At 39.4% G+C, this 21,569-nt stretch overlaps 1 long non-coding RNA gene across 1 annotated transcript; it reads right to left on the reverse strand.

Annotated features, from left to right (window-relative positions):
• Positions 1 to 233: 233 nt before the first annotated feature.
• LOC140008041 (uncharacterized) lies at positions 234 to 2,273 on the reverse strand. Its single transcript, XR_011815456.1, has 3 exons — positions 1,907 to 2,273; positions 1,192 to 1,254; positions 234 to 495 (listed from the first exon to the last, which is right to left on the reverse strand). It is a non-coding gene; the product is annotated as an uncharacterized lncRNA (long non-coding RNA).
• Between the last annotated feature and the right edge of the window lie 19,296 nt (positions 2,274 to 21,569).

The following is a 21,569-nucleotide window of genomic DNA, read 5'->3' on the forward strand; positions in this document are numbered from 1 at the left end:
CAGGTTTTAGATTCGCCCAGGTTATTTCTAGCCTATGCTCTGATACCACTTGTGACAGCCCCACCTTCCCCTAAGGCGTACCAAAGGAGTTAGCGGACTGCCTGCCCAGCTCTCGCCAGGACTACTAAAACGGTCAAACACTAACTCAAGTCGTTCGGGAAAATATTGGCGCGCTTAATCAACCCAATAAATGAGAAACGGGAAAACAAAAGGCAAAACGTAAAGCGAATAGTGGCTGCCACGTCACAATCCGCCAAGATCCCATTGATTACAAGAAATTTCCAACAATCACTGAAAAGAGTATATACAAGCCAAGTACAATCCATTGGATAGGAATACACCCTATTACAAACCACTTTTGTATGGTTACAAGCCAAAAGAAAACATTTAAATCCAAGTACAACAAAGGTTCCAACTATTGAGGAGCTATACAAAATCTCTCAACTAGCTCCACTCAACTTACTCATCACAGTCAAAAGTCCAAAAGATAATTCCCTGTAAGGAAAACAAAATTTACGAAGTGAGCTTTCGCCCAATGAGGTACTGTCACGTACATATACCAAGATCACATAAACTCAAGAGCATTCAGTCCAAATACGTTCGTCAAGTAAGTAAAAGCAATAACACCCAAATGTAAGGAATAAAAGGATACGGATGGCTCTCAAGAGCCCTTTTCCTCTTTTGCCATACTTGATCTCATCTCATTGACTCTCCGTCAATGTATACCAGGTAATCATGACCGTAGACCCCTCTTTACTCCAATTATCCGTCCACCTCACTTTCCCCTTACCGGGCCCGAACACCACACAGTACAGAATTGGTATTACTCGAGTAAACCGGAATCTAGGGTCTCATACCCAAAGATTCTCAAATACAGTCCCCATGGCTTGTCAAATGTCCCCGACCAAGTCCTTACTGGCTCGAGTCCATTGACTTCCAATGAGGTAGAGCTCAAAGTAAACAGTACAGATCCAGAGTTACATTAAGGATCGGCATCCAAGCGACACCAAATCAAACACAGTCAAGAGTATTCAAGTTATATCATAACCAAACAAGTAGGCCAGAGAGTACGAGAGTGGTAAAGTACACCCTCGCCTCACCTAGTCCAAACAATCATCACAACTAGTCCAAAACACAGAATTCAAGTACAAGAAAGCCACGGAATAACAAATATGTGAGTAGTACACTCACCAAGTCAAACAAAGAAATTTCACAAGTTTTCGCCCGACGTGAGCCTCGGATCACCGGCACGCCCTATAATAATCAAGAAAGTACAATTAAGACTCAAACACGAGTCGAATACCTTTTAATAGGAACTATTAAGGTAAAACCCAAATATAGCTTGGAAATGAAAAATACATAATATTTAGGGTTAAAAGTAGAAACAACCCTAAAATTATTCATTTCTAGTCAATCTCAACCCAACTCACAAGGATCCAATGCCCTAGACACTCGGACAGCATTTCCCCTAAAATTTCAGCTTTTCCAACCTACAAGACACCAATAAAAACCATCCAACACAACCACAAGCACCCAAACAATTCATAAGGCATTCAATATACTTCATTAGGGTCACAATACCCCTCAATAATAGCCAATTAGAAGCTCAACAATCAACCATAGCAAAGCCCCAATTGAAACCCTAAATCTGAAATTTTTCGCACAAGCGGCAATTTCCGCAATTAACTACAATTAACGCACAAGTGAGCTATAAAACACCATTTGGAACCACCAAATCAAACCCAATCATATCCATCATATGAAACCAGAAAAATTCCAAGAAAAATCAGAAAATTAGGAAACTTCACTCCAATCCACCAAATCTTCCGTACAATCACGTATATAGCTACTATAAGGCACCATTTGGCCAAAATTAGAAACAAAAGATGAGTTCCAAGCAATATACCTTAGATCTTCAAGAAAGGTTGAAGCTTAGAGAGTTTTCTTCCAAAATAACACCACCAAGGTCTTCAAACACTCCAAGCAAAGTGATTTTACGGACTAATTCAAGAAACAATCGGTTGATTTTCGAGATTGAAGCAAGATTAGAAGATGGAAGTTGAAGAATTTTCTCCCTTTGCTAGCAAGAGAGGTTCGGCAATGAGGAGGTGAAGAATGAAGAGGTTTTGGTCAAATTTGGACTTTTATGTAATGACAAAGAAAGTTAGGCAAAGTTAGGTAAGCTTGGTCCAACCACATTTGGACACGTGGCACCTTGTTTTGTTTAGTGTTATCCTCTTGTCCCTCCAGAGTTAATCCATCTAGGTAACCTCTAATCATCTCCTAACACCTAGTAATGAAATCCCTTTATGAACAATTTAACCGAATTGGTCGAATTTCTCTCACTAAATGCACTAGCGGGTCCCACGTCCAAAATACGTTCCAAATTTCTCACGAACTACCTTATACTAGAAAAATGATTTATTACAATCGCAGTTCTTACATTCGGCCAAAACCAGAACAGCAAGGGTAAATTCGACTTTTCTCACTCTACGCTGCTCCGATTGACCTGAAATTTTACAGGAACCTATAAAATGTCATTACCTACAACTTTCATGTTTTAAGCCAAGGCCAATTCGGCCTCTATCTATGACCAAAATTTTCGGACAGAATGAAGAACCAAGAACCCTAATTTTTCCAGATTTCTTCCAAAACAGAAATTACTTGAAATCTTCCACTTTTTCCACCCTCTAGAATCATTATATACCATTTCCAATCATCATAAACAACCACACCATCATAATCCAATTAAACCAGAAAAATCATCATAAAATAGAAAACTTCACCAAATCACTCCAAACCAAGATAAAAACCAGAAATTTCAGCACTTGAATCACCAATAAGCATAACATAAGCATCATTAGGTGTAGTAGGGTGTTTCAAGCCTCACTTACCAAGAAACAAGAGAGAGGAAGATGTTGGTCACCTTAGCTCTTCCAAAAAGCTTCACTAAACAACTTACTAACACTAATAGGAGAGGTTTTATGGAGTAAGTTCAAGATTAAACGGTTAAGTTGTTGATTTGGGCAAGATTAGAGCAAGGAATTGAGAGAGGTTTTTCTTCTTTTGCTTGGAGAGAGAGTCGGCAAGAGGGAGAAAAGAATGAGGAATTTTTGGTTATTTTTGGTGATTTATTTGGTCAAAATAGAAAAAGGTGAATAGTGGTCTTATGGTAAGATTAAATCTTATGGTGACACTTGTCACCTTTTATTAAATATCTACCTAACTTTTCTCTCTCATATCAATCCAAATTGCAACCTCTACTTATCTCTTAACACCCGGTAAATTAAACCCAGTATCCGAAACTTAACCTAATCGACCGAATTTTTTCGAACTTTTCGCACTAGTGGGTCCCACGTCCGATATACGTTCTTAATTTCTCAAAAACTAACTAATACTAGAAAAATCATCTAAAAACTCTAGTTACTCAATAAAAATTATCTGGGGAATTTTCTAATAAAGAAAATGTAGGAAAACGGGTTTTCAATCTTAACCGGAACTGAGGGTTTAAATCTTAATCCCTACTTAGGGTTTTCGAAATACTCCCAAAACCAAACGTTACCGCCCAATTAATGAATATATCAACGTAGAACGAACTGGGGCCTCACAATCTCCCCCACTTAGGACAATTTCGTCCTCGAAATTGCAATCAACGAGCTAAGGGTTGGAAAACTCAAAATAATCAAAAGATCAAAAGGTGTACATATATGTACAAGTCACGCCAAAATGTACGCAATATAATGCACCATATACACCAAGAGACATTTCAAGTTAGACAAAGTCAAGTGCAGCAAGTACTATAGATGCAGGTATTAAAATACCACAAGTAAATGACATGTAGGGACAATACAAGGGCAAATGAAAAAAACGCGACTTGTCGTCCCACACTCAGTGAAAACCACCCTCGTCCGGTTTCTTACTCCACTTCCCAAAGTGCCCGTTGATCTCTTGTACTCACTCTAGCCAGACAAAGCTTGTTCATGTTCCCCAAAATGCAAATCTCAAGTACTTAGCAGCGCCTCAACTCTGGAGTACTCAGGCACAAAAATCCGAAATAAGATAATTCACATCTCAAGCTGCAGTCCCAATAGTAAACTATCTACAATCGAAATTCCTACCTGACGAACCTACCTATGGTCCTCAGATACCATGAGAAAGATTTAAGGCCTATAACATTTATGATCCATAACTTATGCTTGACCGAGCATCTAGTGCTTCATACTTATTCACCACTTCATCCAGGCTCACCCCGCGCAGAGACCACGCGAAGCAGCTATAGGTTTTATCCCTCAATTGCTTAACTTTCAAATAAAATCAAATCCCACAGTCCGGCATCCTAAACTTTCAGCCTAGGATACACTACAGAGATCTGAAGCCTAAGCTCTGATACCAACTGTGACGACCCCACTTCTCCCAAGCGCGAACCCAAGGGTATCGGCGGGCCGCCTGCCTAACTCGCGCCAGGACTCAAAACTTAAAACAATCAAACCAGAAAATTCAAAAGAGTACTATATACAACCCCAAAAGAGTTATAATTACATTCTCCAAAAGTATCGAGTCAGACCACCAAAACAAAAATAAACATCCTAACTGTTCAACTATTACAAGCCAATCTAACTATACTAGTATACGAGCCAAAAGTCCCCGCGTCGGCCCCTGCTAAGGAAAACAAAAGGAATGGGGTAAGCTATATGCTTAGTAAGTAAACAGGGGCGAAAGCGTAAATTCATGTAGCAACAATTACACAATAAGAGTATAGCAAAAGCAGAAAAGAACAACATCATATAATAAGGATACGGGTGGCTCCAAAGCCAATTCATGTGCCATGCATGATCTCCTGCCGACACTCCGTCGACCGCAAATAATAGTCCGTAGAACTTCACTTGTACACCCACCGACACCTTATCACCCTCACTGGCCAGTCACCTCACAAACTTGCCCGGACGAACGAAATCACAAACTTGAGCTTGAGTCACAAGCTCGGGTCACAAACTTGGTCACCTTCTCGGTGAACCGGATTCACAAAATTGGTTCATAACATGAACCTACAAACTTGGTGACCTCAGACTAAGTTGGACTGACTTCGACCAAGCCCTAACCGGCTCGAATAGTCCAACCAGGTCAAGAGTTCGCCCCAAACTCACAAACTTCACAAAATTATTCAAAATCACAAACTTTGCAAACTTCACAAACTTTATTCGAAAGTCGCCCCGAGCCACAAGCTCAAGGGTTTTGGTTCCAAAAGGTTCATATACATATGCCAAGTACAATTATACATTCAAATTAGGGTTTAGGTCGAGTGCGATAAAGTACACCCTCGCCTAAGTGCCCTTTTCACATATCTCAAACACATAGCAAAGAAAACACACCAAACTGGCCTGAATACTTACCCAAAATACAAAAGTAGTACTAAAGCAAAATCGCTTCGCGCGTGTTCGCTAGTAGTGGGCCCCACCGGCTCCGCCTAGCTCACCACTGTCTGAAATAGAAGATTGTGTCATAATATATCACAAACGGCCACTAACGTACTTAAAACAAGCAAAACGGCAAGATTGGCACGCGCCAGTGCGGAAACGGCAAACGGGACGGCCAGATCTGCCATCTCAAACCGTTTTGGTCAAAAGTTAGGCTAGGAGTGTCGGATCAAGGTGGGTGAGACACCGTTTCGAAGCTAAAAGGAAGAGCTACAACTTTAATTTAGGTATCTCAACCCAGATCTCAATAGGTATAGGTCAAAAATGCACGAAACAGTGCCAGCTGTTTCATTGCGGTTTACCAAACAGGCCCTGTTTCCAAGGCCGTAACTCACGGTTCAGAAATCAAAATCAAGAAATTGCAGAGGCGTTAGAAAGCTGAAACATAAGGCTAAAACTTGGATGTTTTGGCCAAGATCTGAATCCACTCAGAATAGAACGAAAATCGAGTGCCAAAATACCCGTCAGAACTGTCCAGATACAAGGCAGTTCTGACGATCTATATTGTTTGGGTCATAACAGAAGCTACGGAACTCGGATTCCGACGCACTTTATACCGTTTCGAAGCTGAGACCAAGATCTAAATTTATTATGAAGGATTCGACACCCAGATCGAACGGGATCAATGCAGAAAAACCCACGGTCAGAAACTGAAATTCAAAACGTACACAAACGAACGTCTAAAACAGGCCTGATGGTTTTGTCCATAACTCAGGATACACTAATCCGTGTGACCTGAAATTTTACAAGTAGATTCAGGACCTAAGAGGCTACAATGTTGAAGAAGGCCACTCAATCCAGTTTCTAGTGTAACTAGGTCAAAAATGCAAGATACTACACCAGCATCGCAAAAACAGATTCACAAAATGTATTCTAGCACAAACATCATAAAACAGGCTACCTAAGTACAAATTCTGAGATTCCAAAGCCATATGAAAGCTAAGATTTAAGGTTACATTTCATCAGAAGACCATAACAACCAATTCAGAAGCAATCTCAACCAAAACAACCAATTACAATCGCAGTTCTTACATTCGGCCAAAACCAGAACAGCAAGGGTAAATTCGACTTTTCTCACTCTACGCTGCTCCGATTGACCTGAAATTTTACAGGCACCTATAAAATGTCATTACCTACAACTTTCATGTTTTAAGCCAAGGCCAATTCGGCCTCTATCTATGACCAAAAGTTTCGGACAGAATGAAGAACCAAGAACCCTAATTTTTCCAGATTTCTTCCAAAACAGAAATTACTTGAAATCTTCCACTTTTTCCACCCTCTAGAATCATTATATACCATTTCCAATCATCATAAACAACCACACCATCATAATCCAATTAAACCAGAAAAATCATCATAAAATAGAAAACTTCACCAAATCACTCCAAACCAAGATAAAAACCAGAAATTTCAGCACTTGAATCACCAATAAGCATAACATAAGCATCATTAGGTGTAGTAGGGTGTTTCAAGCCTCACTTACCAAGAAACAAGAGAGAGGAAGATGTTGGTCACCTTAGCTCTTCCAAAAAGCTTCACTAAACAACTTACTAACACTAATAGGAGAGGTTTTATGGAGTAAGTTCAAGATTAAACGGTTAAGTTGTCGATTTGGGCAAGATTAGAGCAAGGAATTGAGAGAGGTTTTTCTTATTTTGCTTGGAGAGAGAGTCGGCCAAGAGGGAGAAAAGAATGAGGAATTTTTGGTTATTTTTGGTGATTTATTTGGTCAAAATAGAAAAAGGTGAATAGTGGTCTTATGGTAAGATTAAATCTTATGGTGACACTTGTCACCTTTTATTAAATATCTACCTAACTTTTCTCTCTCATATCAATCCAAATTGCAACCTCTACTTATCTCTTAACACCCGGTAAATTAAACCCAGTATCCGAAACTTAACCTAATCGGCCGAATTTTTTCGAACTTTTCGCACTAGTGGGTCCCACGTCCGATATACGTTCTTAATTTCTCAAAAACTAACTAATACTAGAAAAATCATCTAAAAACTCTAGTTACTCAATAAAAATTATCTGGGGAATTTTCTAATAAAGAAAATGTAGGAAAACGGGTTTTCAATCTTAACCGGAACTGAGGGTTTAAATCTTAATCCCTACTTAGGGTTTTCGAAATACTCCCAAAACCAAACGTTACCGCCCAATTAATGAATATATCAACGTAGAACGAACTGGGGCCTCACATTCTAGACGTTATTTTGTTTCCTTGTCTATAATTTTGTACCTTTCTTCAATATATTCATTTCTTATACATTTTTATAAGGAAATATAGTTTTCAAATCATTTCCTTGATACAAGTTAGTCCACATTAAATTTGATGTGTATTATGGACGTGGGACCTGCTAGTGCGGGTAATGTGGTATATTTTTGACAACTCATTGGAGTTAATTGTAAAGATTAAAAGAAGTTTGGGCCATAGTGTGACTTTGGTTGATTACAAGTTGCTAGACTTCCTAAAGGTTCCATGATATTCCTAAGCTTAATTTTCATTGGCTAATCAAAAAGGTAGTGGACTTTGACCAAGGGACTTAGTTAATATCTTCTTAGCAAGACCAAAGGCCAAAACAACAAGGAGAATTTCAGCCAGCTCTAGGGAGAAAAGAGGGGAGAAAAACCAAGAGAAAATAAGAGAAAGAACAAGAAAAATTCTGGTTTTGTGCAACCCATCCAACAAGCTTGGGAGTTAGAGCAAAAGAAAGCTAATGAACTTGGTTCTTGAAGTGCAGCCTTGTAAACCCACCTTTGGAAGGTAAAACAGCCTTGAACTCTTGTAAAAGCTTATAGCAATTGGGTAGAAATGTTGTTTTTGATGTTGTAAGATGCTAATAAGGGTTAATGATGGTTTATATATCACTTTTGTGGGTTTGTGTGGAAGATTTGGTGATTTCTATGGTTGTTGAGAAAATTCCAGAATTGAGATTTCTTATGGTTCAGTTCTGCCCGTTTCTGTTTGACCAGGTTAGAGGCCGAATTGGCCTTAGCACAAAACATGAAAGTTGTAGATAATGATGTTTTCTAGTTACCCGTAAATTTTCAGCTCAATCTGAGCTCGGTAGCCTGTGAAAAGACCGAAATACCCCTGCTACCCTGTTTCTGTCCGAAACTGATAATCAGCTTTGGTAATTGGTTAGTTTGACTGGGAATACTACTGATTTAGTTGTTGATGTCTTCTTAAGAATTCTATCCCTGTATCTTAGCTTTCAAATGGCTTTGGAATTACCTGAATTGGAGTTGTGTGTGCTGAGATATGAGTGAATAAAGCAAGACTGCTAGTTGATTCCCGCAGTGAATTTCGAACTGGAAAATCTGGAGTTGTTTTGGAACATTTGACCTAGTTAGGGTGAGAACTGGACTAAGTGGTCTTCATGAAAGTTATAGGGAATGATATTTTAGAGGTGCTTGCAAAATTTCAGGTCAATCGAAGTAGCGTAGCTTGAGAAAAGACGGAATTACTATTGCTGTTCTGGTTTTACCCGAATGTAAGAATTGCGCCTGTAATTGGTTGTTTTGGTCAGGATTTCTTCCGAATTAGTTGTTGAAGCCTTCTGATGAAATTTAACCCTGTTTCTTAGCTATCAGTTGGTTTTGGAATTTCTGGATTTGGACTTGAAGAGCCTGAGTTATGATGTTTCCGCTAGAATACGTTCTGTGAATCTGTTTTTGTGATTTTGGTGTAGTATCTTGTATTTTTGACCTGGTTACATTCGAAACTGGGTTGAGTGACCTTCTGCAATATTGTAGCCCTGTCTCTTAGCTTCGAAACGGTGGGTCTTGTACCTTCATCCGACAATCGTAGCGCCTTTGGTACCATTACCGCAAAATGACGTCAAAACTGTTTTTCTGGTTTTGAGATTAACCTTCATTTCCGGACTTTTTCCCTAGCTTGACTTGTCTTTGTACTTCTTGGAGCTTGCTGAATGGATATTAGATGAACTTATTTGTGTGACATTGGGACTGGCTGAAGAAATAATGAAGCCATGATGGCTGGGAAAGTAAGCAAATTTAGGGGAAGTGCTGTCCGAAGTTTTAAAGGATTTGTTTGCATTGAGTTTGTGATCTAAGACTTGGATTTGAGCAAGGCAGTGATATTTGATGGATGATTTCTGAGCCGTGGAGGTGAGTGACCTCAAACTACTTCTAAAGTTATTTATGAACCGTTTCTTACATTATTTACTTTTGAACTGTTTCCAAAGTCACTTTTGAAATGTTTTCTTGCATATCATGTGTGCTGGCATTTGAGTGTGCCTTGTTTGCTATATTTCTTGACTTCATGACTTGTATTTTGGTTGATAACGTGTTAAACGCTTATAATGATTTCCAAAACGAGTTTTCGAGGCGAGTGTGTACTTTATCGCACTCGACCTCGATAAATGTGAAATTTTCGATTGAAATGTTACTTGCGCATGAATGTAAGCCTTTTGGGCTGAACTGGCCATTGCCCCTTGTTACCGGTCATCTTGAGCCAGAAGCGGACTCGGTCAGGCGATTAGGAACTTGGGTGAACGTTTGGTATACTCGAGTATTACCTATGTAGGTTGGTGGAGCCTGGCCAAAAGCCAGGGACGGGGTGAATGAAATGAAATAAATGATCAAATGAGCGAGGAAATGTCAGGAGAATGAATGTATCCTTTCATGAATGTTACTATCGCTTTCCATTGTAAATGTTTCTTGAATTATTGATAATCCATATTTACTGTTTTGCAAATGATGTAGTTGTTTCCGGATTTATCATTTAATTTATGACATCATTGCTATATGACATCATTGAAATGAACTATTGTGAAACCGAGTTGATTAATGATTTTCTGGTTACTCGCTGAGTTTTTAGCTCACCCCAAAAAAACTATTTTATTCCCTTCCACAGGGCTCGTGGCGAAGGAAGGACTTGTAGTACTTGTGCACGTGTATGGATGGCCTAAACTTTGTACAATTTTGGATTTGGAATTATTTTATGTATATTTGGGATTAGTTTCCGCTGCATTTGTGACATGTAATTATTGGAGACGGATGTGTATTTGTGGACCATTTGATGTATACTTGAGATTTATATTGTAATCTGTTTGAGGAATGTAGTGAACGACTGAGTCCCGGCGAGAGCTGGGCAGGCGGCCCGCCGAACCCTTTGGTTCGCCTTAGGGGGAGGTGGGGCCGTCACAGTTTTTGCATCAAAACACATCCAAGACCTTCTCTAGACGCATCAGAGTATACGGTATAACCTTCTCCTCCATCAGGTAATACCAAAACAGGAACGGATGTTAATCGCTTCTTTAACTCCTGAAAGCTTGACTTGCATTTTGGAGCCCAGATAATCTTGTTACCTTTCTTGGTTAGATCGGTCATAGGTCCAGCAATCTTCGAAAAATCCTTGATAAACCTCCTATAGTAACCTGCTAAACCCAAGAAACTTCTAACTTCTATTGGAGTTTCTGGCTGTTTCCACATCATAACGGCCTCAACTTTTGCCGGATCCACGGCAATTGCCTCTTTAGAAACTTTATGCCCTAGAAAAGATATCTCTTCTCGCCAAAACTCGCACTTACTGAATTTGGCATACAACTTATGCTCTCTTAATATCTGCAAAACTATCTCCAAGTGCTTAACATGTTCCTCTCGAGTCTTAGAGTATATCAAAATATCATAAATGAAAACCACTACGAACTGATCCAGATACTTCTTAAAGACTCTCTGTATTAAATCCATGAAAGCAGCTGGTGCATTAGTTAATCCAAATGGCATAACTGCAAACTCAAAATGTCCATATGTTGTATTAAAAGCAGTCTTGGGTATGTCTTCCTTCTTAATTTTCAATTGGTAATAATACCCTTGCCTCAAGTCCAGCTTAGAGAAAACTACAGATTCTTGCAGCTGATCAAATAAACTATCGATCAAAGGCAGAGGGTATTTGTTCTTAATTGTAACTTCGTTTAACCCTCGGTAATCGATACATAACCTCAAGCTTCCGTCCTTTTTCTTGACGAATAGAACGGGTGCTCCCCATGGTGAGTCACTTTCTCTAACGAAACCTTTCTCCAGTAGGTCCAGCAGTTGAATTTTCAACTCTTTTAGCTCTGCAGGAGCCATTCGGTACGGAGTCTTAGAAATCGGAGCCGTTCCCGGCACCAAGTCAATCTTGAACTCCACTTCTCTCTCCGGTGGTAATGTCTTTAGTTCTTCGGGAAAAACATCTGGAAATTCCCGTACCACTGGTACATCTTCTAACTTCACTTGGTCACTGGGAGCGTTAATCAGGAAGGCTAAGAAACCTTGCGCTCCTTTGTACAACATTTTTCTTGCCCGTATTCCCGAGATCATAGCAGACGATGCTAACCTACCTTTCACATCTAATTTCAGAGTTGCTTCCCCGGGAATCCAAAGTTCTAACACTTTTGCTCTGCAATCAAGCTTAGCATGATGATGGGCTAGAAAATCCATTCCTATAATAACATCATACCCCTTTATGTCCAAGCTGATTAGATCCACTAGCATTTTACGCTCTCCAATCCAGAATTCGCAATTCTTATAGGCTAAGCTAGTGATTATACTTTATTACCCATAGGTGTCCTAACTTCAAGATCAAAGGGTAACTTAACAGGTTGTACATCGATTCCGGACATAAAAGTTGAATTCACAAATGAATGAGTTGCACCAGGATCAATTAGTACTCTAGCTAATCGATGAAAAATTGGAAGAGTACCTTCCACAACTTCCGAGGAATCAGGTACCGGTTGGTCATCTATAGCGTATACCCTGGCAGGAACTTTCGGCCTATTTCCTCCAGAATTGGCTGGTCTAGCATTCAGGGTACCACCGTCTTGTATTTTTGGGCAACCGAAAATTTGGTGCTCACTGCTTCCGCACTTCAAGCACTTTCCTTGTTTCTTCCAGCAACCGTCCTCAGTATGGCCAATTTTCTTGCAATACGCGCAAGTCACCTGGGAAATTATCACACGACCTCCTTGCGAGGCGTTCCTAGGTTGACCCCTTCCAGTTGGTCCCCCTGTAGCTCCATTATCTCTCCCCCTGCACTTCTTGCTCCAGTTCCTCTCGCTAGAGCGCTTCGTGGTGCTCTAGGACTATTCACTCCCCCGTTCCTCGACCCACTTTGGCCGGTGAAGCACTTCCATAAGTCGGCTCCCAACTGCTACTAGGGGCAAATCTTTTCTTAGTCTGAAAAGATTTTACTTGAGCTCTGGCAACTTCAACCCTTTGAGCTCTCTCGACAGCATCGGCAAATGTGTCCATCCGAACAGCAGTTAGTCCTTCCTGGATTTCCATGTTTAATCCCTGCACAAACCTCCTTATACGCCTTTGCTCCGTGGCTACCGATTCAGGAGCAAAACAAGACAATTTTGTGAATTGGACCTCATATTCGGCGACACTCATTGCCCCTTGCCTACATTTGATGAAGTCGTCCTCTCTTTTCTCTTGGATGAGAGGTGGAAGAAACTTGGCGTTGAACTCCCTTGTGAAGTTTGCCTAGGTCCTGGGAGTATGATTCCTATCCCAGTTAACCCTAACTAGGTTCCACCAGGAACGAGCAGCTCCCTCAAACTGGAATGCGGCGAAAGTCACTTGTCTTTCTTCCGCATAGTTTAAGGCTGCGAAAATGTCAGAGATTCACCTCCGGTTCGGGTCCTCCATAAAACTTGGGAGGTCGGAACTTCAAAAATCTCTCCAGTGCCCGATCCTCAGTATCGGCTGGGCCTCCTTGATGATGCACTTGTCCAGAGGCTTGGTGCTCAGTCAAGCGTTCTAGGACATCAGTGATTCGATTAATTGCGGCGGCCACTTGGTCTTGATTGACCTCAGGTTCCCTATCACCACCCGTCTCGGGGTGTTGTCTAGTTGGTCTCCCACGTCCCCTACCTATCACTTGTTGATCCATGGCCTAGTTATGCCTATTAGTGAGAAATAAGGCAATTAGGCGAGAATATTATTTGTTATTAGTTTTCTCTTTATAAATAAAATCAACATCAAAATTGAGAAAAAGAAGAATAAAATGTGTAACATATATTTCCACGTGAGAGTCATACAATAACGGGTTGGGACACTTTCGAAAAGTAAGGCACATGAGTTTAACAAAAATACATACAAATAATCCCTTAAACAAAAAATTAGGGATGTGGTGCCTCAAAAGTAAGTCATCCAACTAGACAAAATTTGATGACCTAACAAATGTCCCCCTTTCTATCCCTACACATCCAGTACTATCAAGTCAGACCTAACCTAACCCTCAGCAGGGCTACTAGGAGCAACGTCCTCCTCCGGGTCCTCCTCGCCACTCGCCTGAGCATTACCCTGAAGAATACTCGTGGCCTCATCCATCATCATAGTGGCGTCAGCCCTAATACCAGCACTCCTATCACGTATCCCCTCAGCTAATCGAGTCACTCGAGACCTCTATCGCTCAATCTCCACACGAGCAGCCTCCAACCTAGCATGCCCAGCTGCTAGCCTCATCTCTAAGTCGGCTATACGGTCGAACTGGGTGTCAACCATGATGCTCACCTCCTCAGCATCCTGGGTCAAGGTATGATTAGCGTCCCACAGCTGGCGGCGCTCATCGTCCAAAGATAGCACTAACTCATTAGGGTAAGCGTATATAGCCCTACACTGGCATCGTGGATACCTATCAGCTGGAGTATACCGCACACGAGCTCCTCCGCCTCGTGGCCTATATGAGATGGATCTAAGCTGCTCTACGTGTCCATTAGTCGCTCCATTACCATTAGCATGTCCATTTTCATTTTCCATACCTTCCAAAGAATCAAAACCCAAAGGTTAAAACTTAAATGACTAACTGGTTCATATATCACTTAAGACATATCTAATGGCCTAATTTCTTACTTCTAGAAAGGGTTAGGGTTTCTAACATATCTAATATGTCTTTCAAATAACTTTTCTAACCTAGGCTCTGATACCACCTGTGGCGACCCCACTTCCCCCTAAGGCGAACCAGAGGGTTGGCAGGCCGTCTGTGAGAACCCTGAAAAAATAGACATATAAATATCAGTGCATATTTTATTTGCATTTTAATTCTTTAATAAATTTTAGCACGAAGTCCAATTGTTTCTAAATAAGTATGTAGAATTAAACGTTATGTACAAAATAAAAGAATTGTGCTAAACTACTAAACTTCGTGGTTTTGTTACATTAACTTCATATTTCGATGGTAAACTATTTCATTGATCTAATCATTAATTTCTTCGAATTCTAGAATGGTAATTAATTGTTTTGAAATAAAAGTGTAGAGATAATTTTTAAGTAATAAATAATATAATTGTGCCAATATTGAATTATTCGGTTTTGCTATATTAAATTAATATTTCTTGAGTTAGATTAATTTATCACCTTAAAATACTAAAATACTTAGTTTTCTTAATGTTGAAAATTAATGTTACCTGAGTAGATTAATTATATAAAATTTCTTGAATTTCAATAATTAATTCCAATTAGTTGCTAACGTTAAATGTTAATAAGAATTTCTGCGTTAAGATGAAAACCAATGAGTTTTAGATAAACAATACAAGTATTCTAAAACATAATTAAGGTGTGAAAAATTCGATAATTAAAGCCTTGCAAGATTAGCATATTACTAGGCGATCAAATTATACTTGGGGATAAATTTTGGAATTAAGTTAGAATTGAGATTTTAAGTTGAGGTTAGGGAGCAAAGTGAAAGGACCAAAATGCCCTTCACAATCCACAAAATCCCCACTACACCACAACCATCACCATGCACGGCCAAACACCCCTTCTGACAACATTTCCATCACCGCCCAAATTGTCCAATCCCATTCTCTCCAATTCCATATGTAAACCATCTCTACACTCAACCAATTCTAACCACAAACACCTCTCAATACCACGGCACCCTCTTCATTTCCCTTCCACTTCACATCTCAAACCACAACTGCATTTCACTCTGCCTTGCTAGTGTCGACAAACCGAGAGAGCGAGAGAGAGGCCGAGCTGCACTCTGCAGCCGAGTGGAAGAAAAGAAACCACAGGATTGAATGTTTTTGGTTCTGGCCGTGAGTTGGAGTGAAACCAGGGAGAGCAAGTGGAAGTCGGAGGAGCTGCTGATCATCACCATTTTCGTTCACTTCAGACCAACATTTCCCAGCTGCAACCATCTTCACCACAACACCATTTCCAGCTGCAAATCGAACCAGGACCAACCAGTGTGCGTGAGAGCCGAGAGGGAGCAGAAATTTTCCAGATTTTCTTGCGTGAGCTTAGCTTGCTGTGAGGTAATTTCTGGATTCATTTTATGACTAATCAGAGATAGTTTGAGCTATCTAGGGGCATGCATGTACTATGGTACAGCCGGATGAATGAGATTAAGCCATTAGAAAATTTCTGTTTTGGATGTTGATGTTTCTGCCGAGAAGTTGAGCCGATAATGCAGTTTTATTTTCAATTTTCTGGGACAATCTGAGCATCTAAGTGTACTTAGCCGAATGAAAACTTGAAGATTAAAACCATGCATGAAGTTAATTAGCCGGATTATGCTAGAAGATAAAAATGAAACAGGAATCTGTTGCACGCAATGTAACATCCCGAATATTAGGAGGTTGGTTATGAAGAAAATATTATAGTGTATTTCTTTGGGGTTTGATTTAAAACCTTATTTTATTTTAAAAGACTAGAAACCCTAATTTTAATTACTGGAATTGGAAAATTCCTCACGTTTTCTTAAAAATTTCCTTTTATTTGGAAATTATTATTTATTAAAGCTCTACTATCCAATTATTCCATAATAAGTGTAAATGAATCTAGAAAGTAGGGTTTTATTCTTCGTTTTCAAGATTTGAGCAAATTAGGGTTTTCGCGATTTTTCGCTGGATGAATTTTCGGTACAGAGTAAGGATTAATTTTGGGGATTAAAAGTGACTTTTAAGTGAGAAATAATATGTGATTAGTAGCAATGATATAAGGTTAGTGAATGGGAAGTAAAAACCCTAATACGTGTGTTTTTAAGAAAAACGGCGCGAACCGGCGGGTCCCGCGCACTACCGATTGAACGCACCACTTGACCACCACTTTCTTGCCATACAAGTTTATCATTAATGGAGCAAAATATCTTCCCCCTCTTAGCTCTCCTATTGGCCGAAATTTAGTGGTTAAAATGCAAGGAAAGAAAGAGAAAATTTTGTGGTTGTAATTCAACCAAGTGTTAGACAAACTTGTGGCTAGAATTACTTCTTATCTTTCCAACCTTCTTATAAGACAAACTTAGCTTAATCTCCTTCATTATTTCTGCACCTTGGCTGAGTAAGGAGAGAGAGAAAAGAAGAGCAAGAGCAACAAATTTCCTTCTTGATTTGCTTCAACCCAAGTAACAAATCCAATTCTAAACCGATTAAAGTGCTAAGTGTGAGTTGGAAAGCTTGAGGAACCAAGAAATACCAAAGGGGGTGAAGGATCACTCTACCAAGCCTTGCTTTTGAGGTACCAACATCTGAACATGATTTTGGTTGCTTTGAATTTTGCTTTAAGATGTGTTTTTAGCTTAAGTTTTGGCTTGATTTCATAATTATGCAAGTGGGTGTGATGAATTTGGAAGTTTTCCCCTTTTATATGATGAACTAGGGCTTAAGGAATTTCTGCCCAATTTGTTGTATGATGCTTGTATGTTGCAATTAAGGTTGTATAAGGTGTTTTGGTAGTGATTAGAACAAGAAAATTGAGAAAGTTCCATTGATTACAAAAAATTCCAGAATCTGGAAATTTTTCCCAACATTCTATGTTGGAGGCCGAATTGGCCTTGGGTCAAAGAAGGAAAGTTGTAGAGAATGGAATTTTATAGGTGCCTACAAAATTTAAGCTCAATCGGAGCAACGTAGGATGTGAAAAGTCCAAAATACCCTTACTGTTCTAAGTATTTCCCAGCAGTCCGTTTCATCAGTTAAGTCCAGTTTATCACGTTTTTTGACTAGGAGCCGTACTGATTTAGCTCTGGGCCAAAACATGAAAGTTGTAGTGTTCTGAAGTAGCTTTAAAATTCCTCTAAGAACACCTTAATTGGGCTTTTGTACACTGAGTTATGTCCGTTACAGCGTAATGCGTTTAAACAGCCGACGAATTGGTTTCTGGTTTAGTAATTTGAGAATTTGACCAAGTTACATTAGAAACTAGACAAAGTGACCTTCATGAACATTGTATCTCTGTGTCTTAGCTTCGAAACGGCATAAGTTACACCTCAATCCGATAAGCGTAGCCTCGGATATGTTATTTCCGCATTTGTACGTCAAATCTGCCTTGTGCTAAATTGAATTTCTGCACTTGTCCTTAATGCGATTCTTGTTATTATGATATTGTGAGCCTATGGAACGGCTCTTGACATAAATTGCTGATATGTATGATGTTGGGTTGTTGTTGAAGAAAAATAATGAAGCCTAAATGGCTGGAAAATTAGGTAAACACAAGGGGCATGCTGCCCAAATTTACGCTCGAAGACTAGAGAACTACTTGCAACTTGAGTAAGGGTTAAGAGTGATTACTGCTTGAACCATCTAGGGTACTTGAGTCTTCTTGTTCCGAGGTATATAAGTAAGGACTTGGCCGAACTTGTACCCTTGAGAAATGCAATCATGATTGCTCGAAGTATGTTTTCCTTGTATTTTCCACTCACATGACGATTTCAAGTATAAAAGTTACAAAGTTTTACCGTTTAAAAAGTGAGCAAGTGTTTCACACTACCATCCAAGTGAATTCCAATTTCTTGAATTTTATTGAACGAAACGTTTAAGTTTCGAATCTAAGTCATGTTTCAAAGTTCTCAAACTGAGTTTTATCGCAGATTTGGACTCCGAACCCGGAGTATAACCTGAAAGTGACCAGTAAAGGCACTATATCTTTTGGTGAGTGCTTCCAAATACCGAATTGAACTTGATACTTGAACTTGATACGTGACCAATCTGATTACATGTTATATACGTGAATTGTAAGGGCAAGAGTGTACTTTATCGCACTTGCCCTTACGTGATATACTTGTTTATTGTTGCAATTGACTTGATATACTTGTTTATGATGCGCGCACTTCCTGGAATTCCAGAAACCCTGTGGCGAGTTACTCTAGTCGAGCCGGCAAGGGCTTGGTCGATTGGGTAACGAACCCTCGGTCTCTTGTATTGTCGAGTGGAGTGATATCTCCTCGACTAATCGGTATACTCGAGTATTACCACCCGTGTTTATTGAGGATTTTGGGCCCAGTAGGGGGTTTGAACGGTGGACGGAGAGTCGTGTAAGTGGTGTTCTACTGGATTGGTTACTTACTTGAAAGTTGACGGAGTGTCAACTACTACGTGATCAAGCTTCTGGTAGTGCAACGGGAATTTGGCTCCTGAGAGTCATCCGTATCCTTATACTTTGGAGTGAATATTGTTTATTGGATTATTGTTGCTTTTGAAAAACTTCTACACTCGCTCATTTTAAGATTGCTACTTGACGTGTTATTGCTCACATTTATGAACTCTTCATGCTTGTTACTTTGCTATACCGAAAACTTGTACTTCTAAATAATGGTCAATTTGCTATTTGGAACCTCACTGGGCTTTTAGCTCATTCCACTCCATTTGTTTTCCTTTCAGGGGTACGAGTGACGCGTGAGACTTGTAAAAGACTAGCGTAGCCTTTTGTTTTGACTTTTGACTTTTTGGTCTTGTACTCGCGCTATTCCTCGGATGGAACATGTTGTACTTGGATTGTATACGTTTTGAACTAGTTTGGTGTATTGAGACTTTGTACCTCGATTTCTATCAATGTAAATTATAAGCTTGAATTGGGAATGTTATTTATGGTTCATGGATGTGTGTACATGACTCGTTTGAGATAGGGAGTGAGTCCTGGCGAGAGCTGGGCAGGCGGTCTGCCGAACCCTTTGGTACGCCTTAGGGGGAGGTGGGGTCGTCACACGCAACCTAGCCGAGAATAGCTGAACAATTTCTAGAAATTGTGGATGATTTTGTTGTTGGCCGAATCTGATTTTTAAACTAGAAATATTGATTAGCTAGTTAAGTATTTGCATGTTAAATTTTAGCACCTAATACCATGAATTAACCAAAGGAAAAGTTGGATTTATGACCAATCTAATTGCTGGAAATCTGTTGAGTTGGCCGAGAAAGGGAAAGAAAGAATTTCCAGTTTTTCTCTTCAAATCTTGGCTGCAAAATTTCGTATTGTAGTTCAATATACTCATAACACAATAATCACTGTATGCATGCTGAGTTTGAGTGAACAAAGTAATGAATTTTGTAAGGGAAAAGTGCGTATACCAAACTATCTATTTGCTGCAATTTTTCCAGCCTAGCGGATGGTGACTCCTTTGAGTTTTAATGGAAAATTTGGTGAGTGGGCTCTATGAATTCCCACAATGACTTGGATAATCTGATTAGTTAGGATTTGATGCTGCTTGTGTTGATTTAAGTGCTAATTTAGTAGAGTTAAATGGCAAAAAAACTAAAAAGGGGGGGGGCAATTTGAGGAGTTGCATGTGATGATAACGAATCTGCCCTGTTTTAATCGCACCTATTTTTGCAAAATTTTGAGAGTTTCATGACTTGTATATCATGTTGATATGTTGAATATATGGTGTACAAAGTTTCATTGAAAAATATCGAGGTTTGGTTGGTCAAATAAATCGATTTAACAAAGCTAGTAAATCTGGAACTATTTCCGAAATGCTCTGACCAGCTTTCGTATTTCGGCCATAATTTTGAACTCCGATGTCGAAATCGAGTGCCGTTAGTGGCATTTGAAACTAGACATTCCAAATTTTCCGACGATATAAAATTCACATTCTGGTTCCATGTATGTGAGCCAAACCAACTTTTTTAAGTCGGCTGTTCTGTTTCTCTGTTTTACAAGAACAAAATGCTGAGGCTGCAACTTGTGACTCGAATTCGAGCTAGTTGTGTGCCGAATTTCAAAATGATTTCTTCTGTGAAATTATAGCTCTATGAATGTGTTTTCCAACGCCTTAAACCATGCCAAATTCCGAGTTAATTTGAGTAATCTGTGATCAAAATATGAAACCTGTTCTGCTCTTGAAAACCCTGATTTTTAGACAGATTTGATGCAAGGCTTGGTTTAGACTTGATAATTAATTTCTTGGTGTTAAACACCCACCAAAGGTACCATGAATGTTCTTTGGATTTTACCTCAACAAATGAACCATGTTTAGAGGATTTTCTCTTGGTCAAAAGTTTAGAAAAGGAAATTTTCATACACAAGGCAGCTTTGCCTTAAAATTTTGGAAACTTGAGTGATTTTGTTAAGTGACTTTCCACGCATATTTTTTTCTATGAAATTTGACAGAGGAATAACCCTTATATGGTAGTATTATACTGCTAGTTATGGTGTTATTCTGAGGTCGTTTCATGGGTCAAATAAATTACCAAAGTTCATGACTCGAGTTTGAAAAACCCATGTTTCACAAGGGAATTGTAGTAACTTTGAGCTACCGTATCTTGGTGCTCAAAACCCCGTTTCTCGTTCCATTTATTTTGTTATACTCTTGAATTACAACACTAATAGAGTTGCAAATTTCAAAAGCTATTTCCAAACAAGTGAATTTTGCCAAATTTCCAAACTTGGCCAAAAACCAACTTAAATCTGCCTTATGAACCAAAACAGTAACTTTGAGCCCATTTTTGACTATCTTCCATTTATAATCATGAAAAAGTGTATTCTAGGAACTTTTAGCATTTTGAAGGAAGTTTCCAACGGTACCAAGTTTTCCAATCTTTGACATGTAAAAGGTGAGCAACGATTTTTCAAAGTATTGCATCAAAATTGAAATTTTCCGAATTCCAAGGAAATGGAGTTTTTCAAGTACTCCTTATTCCTTCGATAATATTCAAATGTCTTATCCTTGAATTTCATGATGTAGACTTAATTTCTCTTGTACCTTGAGACCCCGTTTGAGAATCTAGATTTAGGATAATTAAGACTTGTTCACGAGATTTTTCCTAAGTTTGTACTATGACACGATTTTCAACAATAGTAGGGATTGTAAATGATAGACTATTACTATTCGTTCAGGCGCACGCGAGGACCTTTAAGAGAATCCGACAG

The sequence above is a fragment of the Coffea arabica genome, chromosome 6c (assembly GCF_036785885.1).
Source record: "Coffea arabica cultivar ET-39 chromosome 6c, Coffea Arabica ET-39 HiFi, whole genome shotgun sequence".
NCBI lineage: Eukaryota > Viridiplantae > Streptophyta > Magnoliopsida > Gentianales > Rubiaceae > Coffea > Coffea arabica.